Raw genomic sequence first — 19,930 nt, forward strand, 5'->3', positions numbered from 1 at the left:
AATTACATCATATCCTTTACTAAAACTTGAAAATAGAATACCAAATTATTTTGACGAATCAGTGCTTGAGTCATTAGTTAAGGACTAACATGGTTATTTTTCAAAAACAAAGAAATGTATACTTACGCGTACGATGATAATGCAGAGATCCGGTTAAACCGGAAAATCATAAGATGCAATAAAATCGAATAAATGCACACTTAACGTTTTTGCTACCAGGTACATTGTAGGATAGGGTCCCTGTTTCCTTTACTTCACATATGCAGTCCGAATCTCATAACTATCCATCAAATACTCCCTGTCACAATGAACGTGATAACACCTTGGAAACAATTTACGTCGAGTCGACATTGCACGCCATATTGACGTCAACACTGTAAATCGATAAATTGTTTCAGCTTAATTCTGAGGACCCTTATCAATAGTTATAAATTACGGTTATTTCATCCGTGAAGTAATACTCCATATCCTTGGCTGGTGCGATCTACTCCAATGCATTAAGTGATGCATGTTATTTAGATGAATGCATTTACTGTACGATAGGACATGTACATCGTCCCGTAAAGATACAGGTTAGAGGGGGTCAATCCATGCTTATCAACTGACGGGGTAGGGGTGTCAGGTTCGCTGACGGGGTTAGTTCATGTTATCGTTTCACAATTGTGTATATCGAATTGTTCATATTGTGAATCACTGGCTTGTTTACAGACCGCCGTCATATAACAGAACTATTGCTGAGTGTGGCGTTTAACAACAGACAAACAAACAGGTATGTCATTATCCTCGTGCGCTGTTTGTGCTAGCCACACTACACAGTGAGCACTCCAATGCCGCAGCCGACACCTCATGAAACCATTATTTGCCAAACGGGTCTACCTACACGTGTGACATCAGTCTTCCGTGTAATAAACTGCACCCAAGACATAACGCTGATTCGTCTATGCTTACCCTTTGCGCAAACACCTGGTGTCATCACTGATTTCAGCGGTCCATTCATATAATTTTCAAAGCTATGCCTAGGCAGAAACCTAGGATGGTTATTCTCTTGCATTGACAATTTATCTTTCTTTTATTGCTAAGATACACCATAGGCCATGCTAGCTTTAAGTTATTGTATTCTTCTTGTCGTCCTTTGATCATCTGATGTTTTAGTGTTATTAACGTTTTTAGAATGCCTTACATTTCTCGGGTTATAGTTTCAAAGACATGAAGTTGGGAATTTTTTTGTATGTTTTACTGATAATCGCCTTATGAGATATTTTGTCACTCGGTACAGATGGCCACATGGCATAAAGGTTATAACATCCATAAATCCATATTTCATTTGCATTCTGACTGATACATTTGACTTAAACAGTGATGACAATTAATATTTTAATGTATTCGGATAAATCATGAAAAAATCAAAAGTACTGCTAATATTTATCCATTTGCTATCGAACATATATATTTATTATTTACAGACAGTTATGTGAATCTATTATGAAACGACATATCGTTCTTGGTTAATAAGTTATAATACTTTGGATTTAAAATAGTGCGCACATGTGGTGTTTATATGTATAACTGGTAGTAAGTGTCGTGGCACTGTAGCTCACCTAGATACATACAGTGACACCTCGGTATTCCGTACCCCCGGTGTGGGAAATCCCAACTTCCGGAATGGTTGACGTTGGGAAAGTCTATATTTGTAGTTAATGACACCTTACTGCGTACCTATCAAGGACACTTGATTGCCAGATTAGTCCGTGTCTTTTAAATTTTCTGAAATTTGGGGGAGCAATAAAGAAAATCCACCTACTGGCTTGTAAAAACTTCTTACGAATTGGACCACAGACACCCAATGCTATAGTTTATGGTCAATGTGGTGAAATTGGATATCTACTATAAACAACAGTTCAAGATATATATCTTTATAGAAAATATAAACTTTTTTTTAGAACCAGAAATGTGTATATATCAATTAGTAAATTAAAACGTCGAAATGTGGTTGTGAAGTTTAGAGGGGGACATTGACGGTTGAGAAATAATGAAGGAAGATAGCAAACAAATCGATATATGAATGAGAAACTGTCCTTTAAGTGGTCGGGATGTAGAGGATGAATACCACTTTTACATTTGGCCTCCATACTTGCCATAAAAGGCGACTATGCTTGTCGTAAAAGGCGACTAACGGGATCGGGTGGTCAGGCTCGCTGACTTGGTTGATACATGTCATCGATCCGAATTGCGTGGATCGATGCTCATCATGTCAATCACTGGATTGTCTGGCCCAGTCTCGATTATTTATCAGACCGCCGTCATATAGCTAGAATATTGCTGTGTGCGGCATTAAACAACATAGAATGAAACAAACAACATTTGGCCTCATAAACCAATGCTAACGGCTACGAACAGCTTTGACATTTGGAGTGAAATGTTTCAGCTCCAAAGTTGGCGACAATAGTTTCATAACCAAGGAGGTCAAATTTGAAGATCAGATCAAAACAAGACACAACAGAAACTGGAAATTAAAGTAAATTTTGTTATTATAAAACATACAAGTGAATATTGTTTTAGGACACAGTTAGCAGTATCCCAGGTATATCAAAGCTATACATTGGCAGTCAGTGCTTGGTATGACAATATTAACAGAGCAGCCAGGGAATATCCAGTCTCGATTATCTGCCGAAACAGATTCCCTTGGGCGTGAAGGACAAAGTAGCTGTGAAAATGTTATGAATGGATCACCGAAAAGCAGTGAATAGGGGTAAGCATGTCTTCCGCTACCTGGAGCGTCGTTCACTCGGTCATGCGACGGCAGACAATAAACAAACCACGCAATCACGTGATGGGCAAGACTGAACGTTCACTGACACGCGTTAGCGCATATATTGATTTGTTGAAACTAAAAATATTGATTCTGCTGTGTCTAAGTAAAGAAAGTTAAGAAATGTGTTCGTTTTGCAACACGGTCGGGGCAGTTTTAATGTCTCGGCCCAAACAACGTATCCCACCGTTTCAATCATTAACGGCAATTATGTCACTGGGTCTAACCACTCCATCCAATCTATACGTGGACATATTCTTGCCCGCGTCATCACGGGTCTAAAACATCTATAAATAAAGTAACATGATAGTAAGATGATTTTCTTCCTATCGTTTTCGTATACCTTGGTCGATCTGTAAAATATCTTTGATATCGATGACCCATATTTTATATTTTCAATAAATTATCACAAAAATATATCTATTTGATTCTATACTGATGGGGCAGGGCACGCTCGCCCTTTCTCGAACACCTGGAATCATCACTAGTTGATGGTGATTCATAAACACATGCGACCCGGGAAGACCCGGGACGTAATAGGTCTTCAGCAACCCATGCTTGCTGTAAAAGGCGAATATGCTTGTCGTAAGGGGCGATTAACAGGATCGGGTTGTCATGTACGCTGACTTGGTTGATGCATATCATCGTAAACCAATTGCGTGGATCGATGCGCGTGATGTCAATTGCTTGATTGTCTGGTCTAGGCTCGATTATTTACAAACCGCCGTCATATAGCTGGAAACAACAAACAAACATAAACACATGCTTATGATAACGTCGGAACCGTATAACGGACTCTTTGCTTTTATCAGTGATTTCGTATTACCACTGGAATGGTTTTGTGGCTACTATTTGAAAACCGATAGTAGTGTGGTCTTCTCTTGCAGACATTTGTATGTCGAGTGTCGAATCATAGTAGTATCTGATTGAAGTGTGTCAGTACGTATTTGATCATGATTACACCAAGTGAACAAGTTTCACGTCACGGTGAACAGTATTTCAGCAATGTCACGACGTGTCTACTTGATGTGAGAGGAAGGCCTAAACGTTTACAACTTTTCTTTAACAAACGAACACTGCATGGACCTCGGACAGATTTGATGAAAGAGGTCAGTTTTACATATACAATATTAAATGAGATAACAAACTGTTCAATGTGTCTGTCACTTCGTCCTAACATTCCAACATTCATTATATTATTTGACCATACTTTCAACACTTCCATATGTAGATACTATGTGCGTGTCTTAAAGACCATCACCATAATTTGAACCTTATGGAACACATGACTAACTTGCACACCCGCTATCACCTTCATTTGAGACACATTTTTGTGTGGGGATTACATTGTATCCTATGCATGTTTCTGCCAATTCAAACACCATGACTTGCCACACTTGTAATGGACTCCACCATGTGTGAGACAATGGAAAAGCGTTACGAAGTTGTATAAACGTCTAAGTTCCATACACACTGAACGGTCCTTATCTAAGGTTTTTATCTGGAGAAACACCCAAGCAGAACGTCGCAAGCGAAACTGGAACAAACGAGTACATGATAAGTTGATTATGAACCTAGAACATTTTATCTCTCTTAGCAACAATTTCCACACCTGTTTTATCACATCTGAAATATGTGCCGAAATCCAGGAGAGTTTTAGAGCCAGTTGGCAAACTGATGTACAGAGAATTCACAGCAGGAGAAGTGTAGGAGGAAACAAGTTGAGACTGTACAGACATTTTAAGAGTGGTATTTGTGTTGAAACATATATTTTGAACTCAATTCCCAGGAGAAATAGAAGTGCCTTAGCCAAATTCAGGAGTGGAGTAGCCCCAATAAACATAGAGACTGGGCGAAACACAAATACACCGGTGGAGGAGAGAACGTGTTTTTACTGTAAGGATGAAGTTGAGGATGAAATCCATGTTTTATTACACTGTCCCCTTTATAATGTGTACGTTTTACCCTCTTAAGTATATGTGTGGATAAATGTTGTACTTTTAATGATTTTACAGATGTACAGAAAGTTAGTTTCATCTTAGCTCACCCGGATGTTGTTTTTTATTCCGCCAAAACCTGCAAACTTTTAATACAGAAGCGGAAACAAGTTTTATACAGTAATCGATAAAGGTTTTATTTTGTGTATATTTTATGACATTTCAATGGTATATTCTCCATGTTCTTAGCTCTGTAGTGATAACCTTTCATGTGTATATAGTTTTATGTTTTGTGCAGTTTTAGTTCATATATAGTCTCTCGTAACCCTTAAAGGGTGGCTCACTTTTTATTGTATTTTGTATAGCATATTTTTACCCTGTGCTTGTGAGGTGAGACTTAAATAAATTATCTGTCTGTCTGTCTGTCTGTCTGTAAAATGTCGTCCCTCTGAATTACTTCCTGGTCGTCGACTGTTTTCAAGGGCCTTGCACTTTCCCCACGACGGCTACCTGCGGTAGGTCAGGACATGCTGCCCCCGGCTCAAGAACACCCGGTGTCACCCTCTTCTTGTTTAATTAAGTGATATGTATTTCACCAACTGTAACATCACTACTGGTAACTTCGGTTCAGAAATAGATTTTTGTAAAAGGGTTCATTTCAAGAGTTGCAGTCTTTGAAGCAATAGATGAACGTTAACCTCGACCTAGAACAACCTACGCCATAAAACCTGAAACAAATACCTATGCAACGAAAAACAATCCGTAACAACATAAAATAGAACACATGAGGAAATAGTCAGATCGGATCCAATATCTGTCTCCACACGGTTTAATGCTAGCTTCCATTATCCTTCCGTAACCATATGACATTATAGTCTCGTTTCTGAATGTGAGTGCCAGTATAAGCGGCAATATAATTCCAAGCCTAATGTACCTGTAGGCTGTCCGTGTCTATTACAGGAAGTATGTGCGACAGTTCTGTCTGAGGAACAGCTCAACGTTGTGTTCCAAAACCCTTCGGGGATCTCTGTGAGTGACGGTTCAGGTTCCAGAGATCTCCAGAAATATGTCACGTCAAACGTAGGATATATCCCTTGTAATGCCTGTAATGTTGTCTCAAACGTATGTAATATTTACAATGCTCTTGACTGAATATATGTATTAGGTGGTGTATTATGTGAAATAACAGATTTCTGATCTTGTTCTGGGTGACCTCTAAAGTATGACATTCTGCTGCACATTTTAAACACTGTATGATAGCAACATAAAATGCTAAATAAATCGATTTCTTCTCATTGGGCCTGCACAGCTCATCGCCTGATAACGGTTGTGAGTATTGCCTGATATAAGGACGTATTTAACGCCATAAACACTCTCGATAATTCAATATAACATTCACTATGACAAGGCTAAATGTCTATCCAGTGGTATCTACACTCCAGTTAATAAATTATAATGACACATTGATAACAATTTGCAACTAAACTTGAGTTATGTGAAATGTGGCTGCATGGATATCCCTATTTGTTTCACAAGATAAATAGAGGTTCTCAGCTGTTAAACTCACAAGCAAGATGACCTCTTTATGATATAATGTATTTTTTCAAACTCTGTCGTCGAAGAAACATTTCTCTTCTCTCACAAACAATACCTATACATTGCAAGTTTTATGGAATGTCCTCATTAACAAATAATATCCCAAGGACAGTGATAAGTCAGTCGGCCAGTTAGTCCTTACAGTCCAACATTTTTATACAGCGGCGTAACTACTATATAGTCAAAACGACATACTGTCTTTAATTGTAAGTTGACGCCTTTCGCGGCAATCCATAAGCATGCTCGCTAACGTAATTGCCCTTTACCAAAGATAACCTACTCTAGTCTAGGAGACGTCACGTTGGTATTAAATCTGCTTGACCTGTAATGACGTTGCGACATGGAGTCAAAACGAAACACGGTAAAATACTTCGGCCAAATCCAACTGTTTTAGATTCGTGAAACGATCCCAAGACGCAGAGGTTTACAAGTAGATAAAAGGAAACTGATGCCGTTTGTGTTCTAGCTACATTGTTTTGAAATTTTATATCTCAAAGCTGTCTAAATATTCAAAATGTCGCAGCTACTTTTCCGTTAGAGAATGGTGTTCGGTACCTTAGACTGTTTGATCATAATAACAATTCTCCTCTCATTTGTCTAGATGTCTGATAGTTTATGCTGACACGACCGCCGACTGACAAGGACGACGCCATGTTTGTTTGTAAATACAGAAAGCAGTACCCACCTGACCTCTCATATTTGTCCGTTGATGACCCAACGGAGCCGGGGATCTTTCTGCCAGGAAACCTCACTCTTGTATGATAAATAGAGGTTATCACGTGAGTGTGTTTTGGGATGTTAAATACTCTGTATTGGGATGCATTGTATTTAGCGAGCTAGTTTGCCTTTTACGCCCACCCAATGGATCTGTTTCCTCGGATAACCGAGACATGTTATTCTCCGGCGTTCATGTTTAATGTAATGGATTTGTTTTGTTTGTTTTTTTGTTCAACGCCGCACTCAGTAATATTCCGGCTATATGACGGTGGTCTGTAAATAATCGAGTCTGGACCAGACAATCCAGTCGTTGCCATCATGAGCATCGATCCACGCAATTGGGATACGATAACAGGCATCAACCACGTCAGCGAGCCTGCATAAGTTCTTGTAAATTCCCAGAAGGAATTTTCACCCAAAATATTCGACTTTTGTTGGAGCGTTGTAACACTTCGGATTTGGGAGGAAATAAAGAAATTAAGGAGAAACAGAAAAAAATATAGATTTATGCAAATGTGTTTATGTTGCAAATAACTGGTACAAATAATGCTATATCATTGGCAGCTGGTATCAATGTTGTTATAAATGGGTACGTTATATTATTTTTTATCACATACCCTGTAATATTAAACCTACTCCTGTGATGCATATATCATTTATATGCATAGACGAACCGGAGTTTATGTCATAACATTCAAAGCACTTTCTCTCATCCTATTGACATAAAGATAGCTTTAATTTTACATTATTTCCTGGCGGCAGTCTTTACACTTTCAAACAATAACTTTATGATTTTTATCTTCAGTCCTTTTCTCATTACAGAATGAGAATATTTGCCGATATGGTTTTGAAAGTCTCCCCAATATACAATGACTGTCACCTGGGTCAGCTTTGCACCTGTCAGGTGACTGCTCACTGCGATTATGGTGTCACCTGTGATTATAATCTACTTTACACATTGTGGTACGCTAATCAATGTTTATCTCACGTTTAGCTAGATGATAACTGCTGTTATTTAGTGTGATATTTGTCACAATTGTCACTGTATTAACTACATCTATAACAGAAGTGAAAAATCGGTTTTCGAGCATGTTCGCCAGGACTTTAGTATAAGTTGGGATAATATTAACAAACTGCTCATCAGTAACGAATCATCATTTGTTTTATCACATGGTCATTGGAGTTCCAACTAATCGGTAATGCTAAGGAGATACCGACACAATAACAACAAAAAAAGTTCTGCCCTTGTCCTCTCGATTTGAACCCCATCGAACATTTATGCGATGATTTGGAACGATGGGCGCAAGCGACAGACTCTGCAACACGTGGCACTGACACTGCAACCCCAGGGGCCACAATGTCATGGCTTCCATGGGCAGCTCCCAAAGGTCTGATTCGTACCTCACTGCTTCCATGCCAGGCATTTCTTGACACTCAGGGTGGCCACAAGGTACTGTTTGCAGATGGACTTTCCACTGATTCATTAAATGAATCCATCAAATGTCACAAAAGTCATTTGCGTTTCTATTTGGGGCTATCTAGAGTATATCAAAGACCTAATGAATACACATTGGGGTATTTCAGACAATGGCTTTTCGGGTCCATTTCCTAATTGCTCTCTGTGTGAGAAGGGGAAAACACGGGCCTAACCTTTTGGTTCTTTATTTGATGTGTTATACAACGTGCATTAGTTATTATTGTTCCATGAACTTCTTCCAAATGGCCCTTTGGAAAGTATATGCTGTGAGAAGGTCAAAGGTAACGAGATAGAAAAAATTAGCATTTGTGGTTACACATTTTCAAATAGAACTGATACATATATCTATAAACTTAGCTTGACTGTGTGGACCTTGCAAACGCAAGGGATTAACATTATCAAAGCGTAAGATCTCTTTTCACCTTATTATCAGCTATTTGAAAGAACTTGGTCTGTATAATAAATGTTAAATATGTATGTGATAATTAAATGCTTGTTTTTAAATTTGATGTGGTACTATAACTGACGTTATTGAAGGCTCTATCAAGGGGGTTAAAGTATCGAAAAATTATTGTCCAGCTGTGTGACACGTAATCCTATCATAATCGATGTAACTATCATCAACAAGTTTTTTTAAGCCAACTCATTGCTGAGTATTTTTTAATTTTGGCTAGTATTGTGCACAACCACCAGGAGAAAAAGTGATCCTGCTGGGCATGCGGGAAGCAGAGGTACTGTAAGTCCCCATGATCCCTACGAGGTGGCCTAGCTTTGTTTACTGGTGGCCTATAACCCGTGTTTTAAAACTGTATACATGATATTGTTATGATCAAATATATTTTATGAATTGTTTTTAAATATAGTATGCTAAAATATGTTTCATAAATTGTTTTTAAACATAACTTTGCATAAATTACTAAATTGTGCATAAATTAACTTGGTCTCGTCGCTATATGGCTAAATTAATGCCGACGCGACGCTACATTTTTAACTCACTCGCCTGAATATTGCCCTGATACCAGGTCATTGTCTAGTAGGAAGGTGAAATTGTCTCGATGATTCAGTAAATTTATCCACTTAATGAGACCAGTCACACGAGGACCGATCAAAAGTATGAAGTTGTAATATTTGTATTTTATAATTTACGAGAGTCGACTCTGATGGCACACATATACAATTGTGTAATACAACAGTTTACTTGTAAAACGTTTATCATCCATTGCAATATCACTGTCAGTGGTGAAAGTTATACACTGTGGAACTATTAAACAACAATATAAGATCTTCGTGTACATGAAATTGGTCCACGAATTGGAATGACAACATGCTTTATGAGAGAATATTTGAGTATGTAGAGAAAGTATTTTGCAAACTCATGCTTTATGAGAGAATATTTGAGTATGTAGAGAAAGTATTTTGCAGATTTAAGCAGTTTAATTTTCTGATTTGATTCAGCACAGAGGTACAAGTATGTTAAGGATAATATCAAAGCAAACTGAAGGCAAAAAATCCTAAAAACTTAATGTTATCATTATAAGCAATTTATTATTTATTAACTCTAAAAACCTCCCCCTGCCTCGGATATCAAATAGTCGGTCTCTTCCTCGTATGATTTATATTGTGACTGATTATATTGATACATCATAACAACGTAGTTAATGGAACTTTGTGTGGGAAAAGGAGGTGATGAAGGAAGATCACCTTTGTTAACAAACGTAAATAAGCCAATCTTACCGGTCGTATAATTATCTAGAATGTAGTTGACCTCGTCTCAAACACTCACACTCACCAGTAGAAGACACCTTCCAAGTCCTACTCAGTCAGTCAGCTCAGCCAAATATCGTGGTCGTGATTGCTGATTATCGGATTTGTAATGATGTGGTTTTGGGGCATGAAGTATTTATATTAGGTCATAAAGTGTCTACGGTTGTGTCAACAGTGCTGTAGTCAACTATCACTACTATCGCCTCACTTACACACCTTGGGATATCTCTCACCCAGTCACACCACTAGTCTTTCCCAGTGGTATGATTGGCTTCTCTCTCTTTACTTCTATTGGTTTTCTGGGTATTTTTGTATATTAATCCCACCCTGTGTAGAACCATCAGCCTGTATGAACTCAACACAGACTCATTCATTATTCACCCAATGTGAAAAGGGACAAGAAGCAGCCATGAAACGTTGTTACAAAAAGTGCAAATATTGCTAATTAATAAATGTTTCATGCCTCATGTTCTTCTATCTTCCACAAAATACTTCTTAGAGAAAAAACATGGACATGAAACAAATACACTAATGCATGATAAAGTGCACAAACATGTACGATTACCAACTAGATGTGAAGCGTTTCTAATTTAATCCTATCATTTTTCAGGACTGCCAGGAAACGCGCTCGACACAATCAATAAATCGAGGTACGCTATCATTTTATGTAATATCATTCAAGGGGCAGAAACAACAAAATATGTATGAATGGAGTTTCGCGTATAAAACCCTTACCATATTCATCAGGAATGTCTGCTAAAAGCAGAGTCCGTTCCGACTGTCAACAGAATCACGATCAACTAGTGATGATGGAATGTGTTTGCTAAAAGGTCAGCTTATCCTGCCGCAACTGTGGCACCCGTCACAAATATGAAACATGAACGACAGAGATTAACCCAGTCTAAACTATCTACCGAAACAGATTCCATTTGTTGTAAAAAGCAAAATACAGGTGAAAAGTATATGAATGGATCACTGAAAATTAGTGATGACACCAAGTGTTTGCGAAAAGGGTAAGCACGACCTGTACCTGTAGCAAACGAATGCAACGGAAAGTCAAATATTCACCTGATCAAACATGGGAACATATGGTACACTTCAAACTGTGGAATTGGACATCAGTTTGGTCACTGATGAGTCAAATAGGGAAATGTGCTCCACATGTCTACCATAACACCTTTTGAAGGCTCAATTTAGGCCTTGAATGTTGTAACCCTGATCCAACAACGTTTAAGCAAGAGTGGAATGTCGTTCTGCTTAAGGATGAAGGAGTAAGTTTATACTCACAAACGTTGTGTTCCTCATAATAAAGAAGTTGACATCTATACAATCTGGTCCCTAAAGGTATAGTTTATAAAACAGACTGTAACTGTGAAAATCATGTATAGGTGAGACATCTGGCCCCATCAACACTAGAATTAGATATCAGAAAAGTTCTACCATCCAATCAGATAGTAAATCAGGTATCTCGAACCATATTAGTAACTCACTAATCACAACATCAACTGGGAAAACGCCCAAATCCTCTCAAATAACGTCCATGACTTCAATACAAGAAAACTAACAGAAGAAGTCCATATTCGCCGCCACAAGCCAATTTCATCCTATCCGCCTGCTGTGAACTTATTAAGCAATAATCACCCCATCTATGTATACTCAATCCTGTTTAATTGGCTTCCTGTTTTTTGGCCTCCCAAGCATGTGTTCTCTGTCCATCCTGCTGTTACAGTATTATCCTTCTGTTGTTATTTTTTAACCTACTCATATATACAATCGTTGTTACTGTCAATCCTCCACCCACCGTATATACCGTGTGCCATGATTCTTATTGAGCCATTATTTAAGATACCGAAAGGTCGCCAGTACAGTAAAGTAAGGTTGTTATCCATAAATTGTGGTTACTTTGCCATCCGTCAACTTCAAAGAAATGCCTATCAAACAATGTATCTAGAAGTTGTGAAATGTACACACTGAAGGCTGGAGCTGCTGGAATATTGCTCGGCATGAAAAGAAAGCTGGCTATTGGAAAGTGGAGAGTGTTTTCCACTCTGAATCTATGCATATATCAAAATATGAAACAGATGAGGCGGTCTCGCTGGTCTCCTTTATTTCTAGCTCAGGTGGGGAAATCATTGAAAGACAATTGGTTATTTGATTGTTATTGAACGATATCAGATCATCGCTATACCTGAAGCTCAAGTTACACTTCTTGGCCAAATTATCTTGTTTTGACTTTGCCAATCCAAACAGAAATTATTATTCATATGCATAAAGAACAGATTCGCAAGAAGGGGAGCATAATTGGTGCCCTTGTGGATGCCTACTTCTTGCCTAAATGTCTTACCCCCAAATTTTACATAGATATTGTCAATAACGAAGTCCAGCATTTCACATAGTGTTTTCTCAGTAACTTTCAGATGGCAATAGCTTTCATTTTTGACTAATTGTCCTGAACCTCTGACTATAGATATGTAACTGTATCTGTAGTCGCCACGTTTTATTACACAAGCGTGGATCAAGGAATGAAGTTTTCCTTTTCCACTCAAATACCCTCTGTGAATACACAGAAAGACCTTCCTTGATTGTATTAAGGACTATGGTCAATCATTGAGACAGGGATTTGGTGGTACATTTGCTGGACCCAGCAATATATCTCTATTTGTACGGGTAAAATACTGTTCTGAATACAAATATGTTTTTATCATTTTGTAATGAATGCATGTATTTGATCCAGACACAGACTGAGACCCATTTTGTTAATATATGTGATCAACCAGCCATGGGACCTTATGGTGAGAAATCACATGTTGACTCCTCATGATATTTAAAAAACTACAGTATCTTAGGAACATAAAAATGCAAGGCACAAGCTTTAATTCATATATATATTACACAGATACATGGCATCAAACATTTGGACTCATTTGCTGCAAAGTTCCATTTTCAGACCTATAACTGTTTATCTGATAATTGCAGTTTTTATATATATTGTCAGATTAGTTAAACGTAGACATAAATGCTAAAATGTTTTGAATGGCGATTTTTAAGGAAGAAAGTTGACGCAAAATGTCTTTTTTTCTGACGTCAGCACATTTGCACCTGAGCACCTGAAAAGGTGCCTTTTCTCCTGGTGGGTGACATATTTCTTTTAGTCTTCGTGTCAATGATCTAATGAAATGAGACTGACAATGTACGTTTTGTTAATACGATACGTAGCAATAACCATGGGAAAGTTGGTAGTGCTTTTACGTCTGTTCCCCAATTTCGTTTTCCATTTTTATCAAAGAGGACCATCCTATTACGACATTGTTTTCGTGAACCTGTACATGTCATATTCAACAATAATAATCAATGTTTAATAACCATTATATATGAGTAGATATAGATGGGATCACCATATACCATGACATTAGGTGTATTAACCTTAACACCAAGGGATTGCTTGCAAGCATATCACTGTAGTATTTCTTCTAAGTTGTAAATCTGATGAATGTTTAAAGAACCCAGGAATAGTATCATCTGTACCAGCTGCCTTGTTACATTTAAGATGCTTTATTCTACATAAAATCTAATCTCTCGTTATTGGAAAATCACGAATATCCTTGGTAACATTTAGGTTTGTATGTTATCGAGCGAGTCTATCTGATACTGCAGGCTCCGCGTCAGACTGGTCTTCAGTGTTGGAGGACGACAAAAGATTCCTTACTTGTTGGTACGAATCATTGGTGTTAATATTATTTCGAGATGCATGCTATCCATTGACAATGTTTGGGGACATACCAAAATCTTTTCGAATCATAAATACCACTTTCCAAACACTGTTGTTTTTGTTTATAAAATCCATCTCTCTTTTGTCTACAGGTAGCACAATACTTATATCTAATGCAATTGTACTCATCTTGCGAGTTAGTGTCTTCATGAAGCTTGCACCTTTCCCTTGTCAGTGTCTCACACTCATTTTGTGACAATAACATCTGATCTTAAAGTTCGGATTTGTCTTTTCATATCAGCACCAGACAAACATATCGATTCTAAAATATATTCAATGCTTCTATCAGTGTTGTTAAATGCTGTTTCGACGGATGATAAGTAATTCTTGGACACTATCTGTTTTAAATTTTTGTCGAAAGAGCTCTTGTTTGTCATAATCCCAAATGCCGTATACAAACGTAAATGACCTATCACACTTACAGTCTTTCATCTGATAATTGTCGGCGCACGTGAGGCGCCAGCTTTTTTAAGGAGACCTGAAACTGAATAAACGACTGTGACAAAGTGTGACCTTCGCGAGGCCCAAAATACGTACAGACGTCTAGGTCATGGTCATCCGACCGGAATAGATTCTCCCTGAGGTTGTACTTGAATATTAGTCACACGCTGCTGCTCGCCTCAACGATCTATGATGTAGAGCAGAAGATTCAATAAAATGTAACTGTGCCCGATGTGTTAAGTGTTCACCGGCTGCCGGTCACATTTAACGTATGATCACCTATCAATGAAACCACTGCTGTAACCAAATCTGAGGTGATAAAGAATCCACTGATTCTGTTTCAGAACTATGAAGCTATCTAAATTGTATCACCATGATAAACATTAGAGCAGGCCAATCTTCACGAGAACGTCCTTTCATGGGATAATCTATTTCTTATTATTTCTTATTGATTGTAACCACACACCCTGATTGTTGGGAGCGTGGCTAATTTTACTATTTTACTGTAATAGTTTTTCTTAGTTGACAGCATCCGTTGTTCGTGGGCTGGAATCCTACAAACTGGTCTGTTAATCCCGCTCCCGTGCCTGTGGGTCTCACCTGTGCGGTAAGTGTTCAAGGCAATTGTGCCACATCAACCTGACATGCCCTGAGATATCCATAGCAGAGAGAAAGCAAGCCCACACATACAGCTGCTAGTTACACTGACATTCTGAGGCATGGGAGCACCTATGGGGGTTTGTTGTTTTTAAATAGTTTGTTCAAGATAATACTGAAACAAATAATCTCATCTATACATAAAAATAATAATAGTTCGCTGTCCAGAAACAAGTGTGTCTCTGCAACATCCCCGGCCTTCAGAATGCTACCAAATGGTTGGTTCCTCAGACTCCGGTGAATGTTTATATCATCTATCCCTTCATTAATGAAGAATGCTGACCAGGGGCAGGATCTGGAATACCCAGTGCCGCCTTTCATTACAACAAGTTTTCAATATTTCTTCTACCTGCGGCAATGTTTCTTGCACGAATCTCCATGGAGTTTTTTTACTGTAGATGTTATTGTCCAGATGATGTGATCAGCCAATCCCTTGACCTTCACACTTCATTCTCCCGACAACTTTACAACTGGCGTTTTAAGTTTAAGTTAAGTGATGGTCGTTCAAGAGGAAGGGTAAGGGTCTATTGATGAAGACATTGTGAATGATGAAATCACGGTATTTTCCTAAGATATACAACTGTACTGCTTTGAATAATTTGACATAAGAGCCCCATTTACAGAGAACTGTACACGGCGGACCCCATCCTCCAAATGCTTAATATCCAGATATTACCTAAATATAGTTAATGCTGCTTAATTAATTCCAAATGCCACCTAGATAAAACACTGTTCCCTTACGACGTGTGCTCCATGATGCACATCTGGCCATTCAGTTACTCCAGTAATGGACTTCCAGTCTTCAGCCCCAAACAGTGGCGAGGACCTTGATCAGATTCCAACACGGGCGACGAAGACCGCAAAACAACATGCAACATATTCATTCATCAACGTGCGATGTTATATGAGTTGTTGTGATCTAACATGTTTAGAATAAAATCGTCCTCTGGATGATGTCAGTTTTCATAGAACTGCCCGGTCTTCATCGCTAATATCAATAGATCGATCAAGACAGTATCGATCAACGTTAGTTGAAATGGAAATTATTCTTTCACGATTCAAAAACATTGGAGATTGGAGAATTTCTTGGAGCAGTTTCACAATGAATCGAGACGGAAACGGAATGTGTGAGTGAATATGACAGATGTTTTACATTTCACGTTTTTAAAAGGTTCATATAAGGTAATTTAAACCCTGTGTTGTAGCAGACTTGCGTAAGGTCTTATGTGTTTGCTGTACACCAAGTGTGTTTTATGACACGGATGTCTCAGACGTTACATTTCGTTATGCAAAGTAATCGTTCATGATCATCTGGCCTACGGTTCCAATACGACTTCGTCATGCATCACTACGTTTCCTTAACTATAAAAAGCCAAGGTAGCCGAGTCGTCTAAGGCGCCACAATACGCTGTGTTACGTCGACTGAACACGCCAGAAATCAATGAATGTGCATCAATGCGGGCTTTCCTCATACATAATGATGAAACGCCGTGATATAACTGGAAATGCGAGGGCTGGTCAAAAAGCCTTTTGCCTAACAAACAAAACCAACGATCGTGAAAGTGTCTTTATTTTATTTTTTCAACATAATCTTACTGCGTTTCAATAAACATCCCATACTGATAGTAAAGCATTCAAGTAAGGAAGACATTTTCAGAAGCCATCCTGAAAACCACATTCATCGTTGTCATCATAGCGCTTTCCACAAAGGGGTTCTTTCAGTTTGGGAAACAGGTGGAAATCACATGGTACCAGATCTGGCGAGTATGGGGGGACTATTCACTGTTCACAACGGCGTTATATCTAACTCACTCACCCACTTAAAAAGGAAAAACAGAGGTCTTAAACCAAATTCACACACTGTTACTTTGAATTTGTACCTTGTTTCACACCAGTTACACCAAGTTCTTGTTTCTTGTTTGTTTCACGCCGTCCGCAACAGTACCGCTGGGGAAGGGAGATAGAAAGTCTGTGGAAAATCTACTGATCGGAGACTGTTGCCAGGATAGACATTGACACTAAGTAGGGAGCATATCGTATATGTATGGCTCAGAAGGTAAAGTTGAGAGTTTACCTGTAACGTACCGAGATGCCAAGCAGGACATAAAGTCCGACCAAGGTGGTGCCTGTGAGGCAGGAAGTGATGACAGGAGCATATGCACTTCCAACACTTTCAGGTAACATGATGGTGGACGGTCTTCTTGCATCTTCATATGTTTTCATGGTAGATCAGGGTGTGGCTCCAGGTCTGTTTTGTGCCATGTCGGGTATAACATACATAAGTCTGTGTTTGGAAAGTCACTTCACTGACAATGTACAGTGCATTAGTCGCGGGTTGTCACACATGGAACAGAATTGTGTATAACAAATCGGTGGAATTTATACACTGACAGTGAATACCCTATTCGCGTATCCTGTTGTATAGATGTATAATAGGTTTCATAAAACATTTGATATTATCCCCGTGGATATTCAAGGATGGAATAACCAGAATTGGTCTCTAGTCAACTGTGCCCCTCACCAGAAACAACTAATATTGACCGGGTTTTCGGGGTTTGTCTCTTGTCTGATCACTTGTCATCATTTCATGTTGTGGATCGATACTCATGTCACTGGTTTGCCTGATCCAAACTCGATTCTTCCCTGGTCTCCATAACTGAGCTTTACTATCACTGAATATGGCGTTAGACAACATTCACTTACTCATGCATTAACCGTGACATATTATCCATGCATACGTTAGCTCTAGCTATTTAGTATTTTAGTGTTTATAGTTAAAAATTCGGTTCATCTAAACAGAATCTTCTCTTCGAATGTATTTCCAATGAGATGAGAGATGGGCGTGAACAGTGCAAACGAAAGGCATTAGACAGGTCAAGTCAAATGTATGTCTCAAGTCATTCGGCAAAATCTGTCGATGTACAGACGATACACATTGCGCGTGACAATAACAGTGAAGACAACACATGCCCCCCGAGTCCCTACCCCCAAGCATACATCTCACGCAGGTGGCCCAAGAGCATACTCAATACAAACGATATAATCACTCAGATTCACTTATTTTACGTTCTTTCATAATGTGCATGTGATAAATAAATTTGGTAATACATTGTAGGTAGATCAGACAACTGCTGACGGTTAAGTGGATTGATAAAAATAACCACACCTATTTTTGTATGATATAACAATGTGGACATTGACGACACGGGCTAACAACTCGATGTTCGCCTTCTTTATCAGACGCACAGAAGGCACAAACTCGTTGTTGCATCAGTCACTGTTGTTTGGGTTCACGCGATCTACCCTTTTTCTGCCATGAGTGAGTGAGCATGGTTTTACGCCGCTTTTACACATATTCCAGCACCAGAAATGGGCTTCACACATTGTACCCATGTCGGGAATCGAACCCGGGTCTTCGGCGTGACGAGCGAACACTTTAACCACTAGGCTACCCCACCGCCCCTTTTCTGTCATGAACACATGAGAATTTAAACGCAAATGTGTCACAACAATTCCAAACCAGTTACTACAGTTGACGTTAAGTATATGCGGATGTGTATATCTAAAATTCTTTGTTTATATTCATATATTCATAAAATCCACCAAAATCACAAATATTTTGCGATATCCATACACACCCCAAACCATATCTAAATGACGTGTCTTGAACACAAGGTACCACCATTTCAGGACAATTTGTCATCCATGAAATCAAATGACATCGAAGTTTATTGAGAAAACAACATGTGGCTTCCTCATAGATAATACCTATAGTCATGTGAAATTTGATGTTAGGATATTTAGGCAAGAAGTAGACATCCCCATGGACAACAAACGTGCTCTCCTCATTGCTGGCCTGTCTTTTTAAGCCTATGATGGAATTTCTAACGGGATTTTGGCCAAGAAGTTGAACTTTTTCTTCAACGATCTGATATCGTTCAGTAATGGTCACATAGCCAATTCCCCTCCACTGATTTACCCACCTGAGCCAGAAATAAAAGATACCAAATATACAACCTCATCTGGTTCATATTGAGGTTTATGCTATGTTCGACAAGAGGGGCGACTTCAACTTTCCAAAAGCAACATTACTTTATTTCGGGCAACATTCAAGCAGCTCCAGCCTTTGATGTCTAGATTTCGATTTGAGGTACAATCGAGTATGGTCTTTTTACGCAAATTCAAAGAGAGGCCTTCGTGCTTCAAATGTTTGATCAGGGTTACATCAGTTAAGGCCTTAGTTGAGCTTTTAAAACGTTTTATGGTAAAGTTGTTATATGTGGAGAAGAAATACACATATTCAAAGAATCAGACCAGAAACAAAACTATGTCTGATGCAATTTCCTATGTTGAGTTGTATGTCCCCGTGTTTTTCCAGGTGAACAATTAAATTTCCTTTGCATGTTAGCAGAGATTTCTTCTTATTATTGTTCTGATGTCCCCCTCCATGATGTGTTGGAGTCTTGCTAGAAGCGGTATAAACTCAAACTCACCCCCTTATGACCATGGAAACACTCTCCATACAGGAAAGCAGATGTTGAGAACTTGTAGCATATCTTTTAACTCCATAATTCACAACCACAGTCAGTGGTGTCATTCTCAAAATACTTCCTGGTCGATTTCACTCATAACGAGTGTTTGCGGTTGGTCAGGTCATGCTTCCGCGTTTCAAGAACACCTGGTGCCACACGATATTCTTGCTTTATGTTCTCTGTTACTCTGCTCGTGACGGAATTGGTGTCTCTAAGGAATTGAATATTTGA

The sequence above is a fragment of the Haliotis cracherodii genome, unplaced genomic scaffold (genome assembly GCF_022045235.1).
Source record: "Haliotis cracherodii isolate W230 unplaced genomic scaffold, xgHalCrac1.p SCAF_16, whole genome shotgun sequence".
Classification (NCBI taxonomy): domain Eukaryota; kingdom Metazoa; phylum Mollusca; class Gastropoda; order Lepetellida; family Haliotidae; genus Haliotis; species Haliotis cracherodii.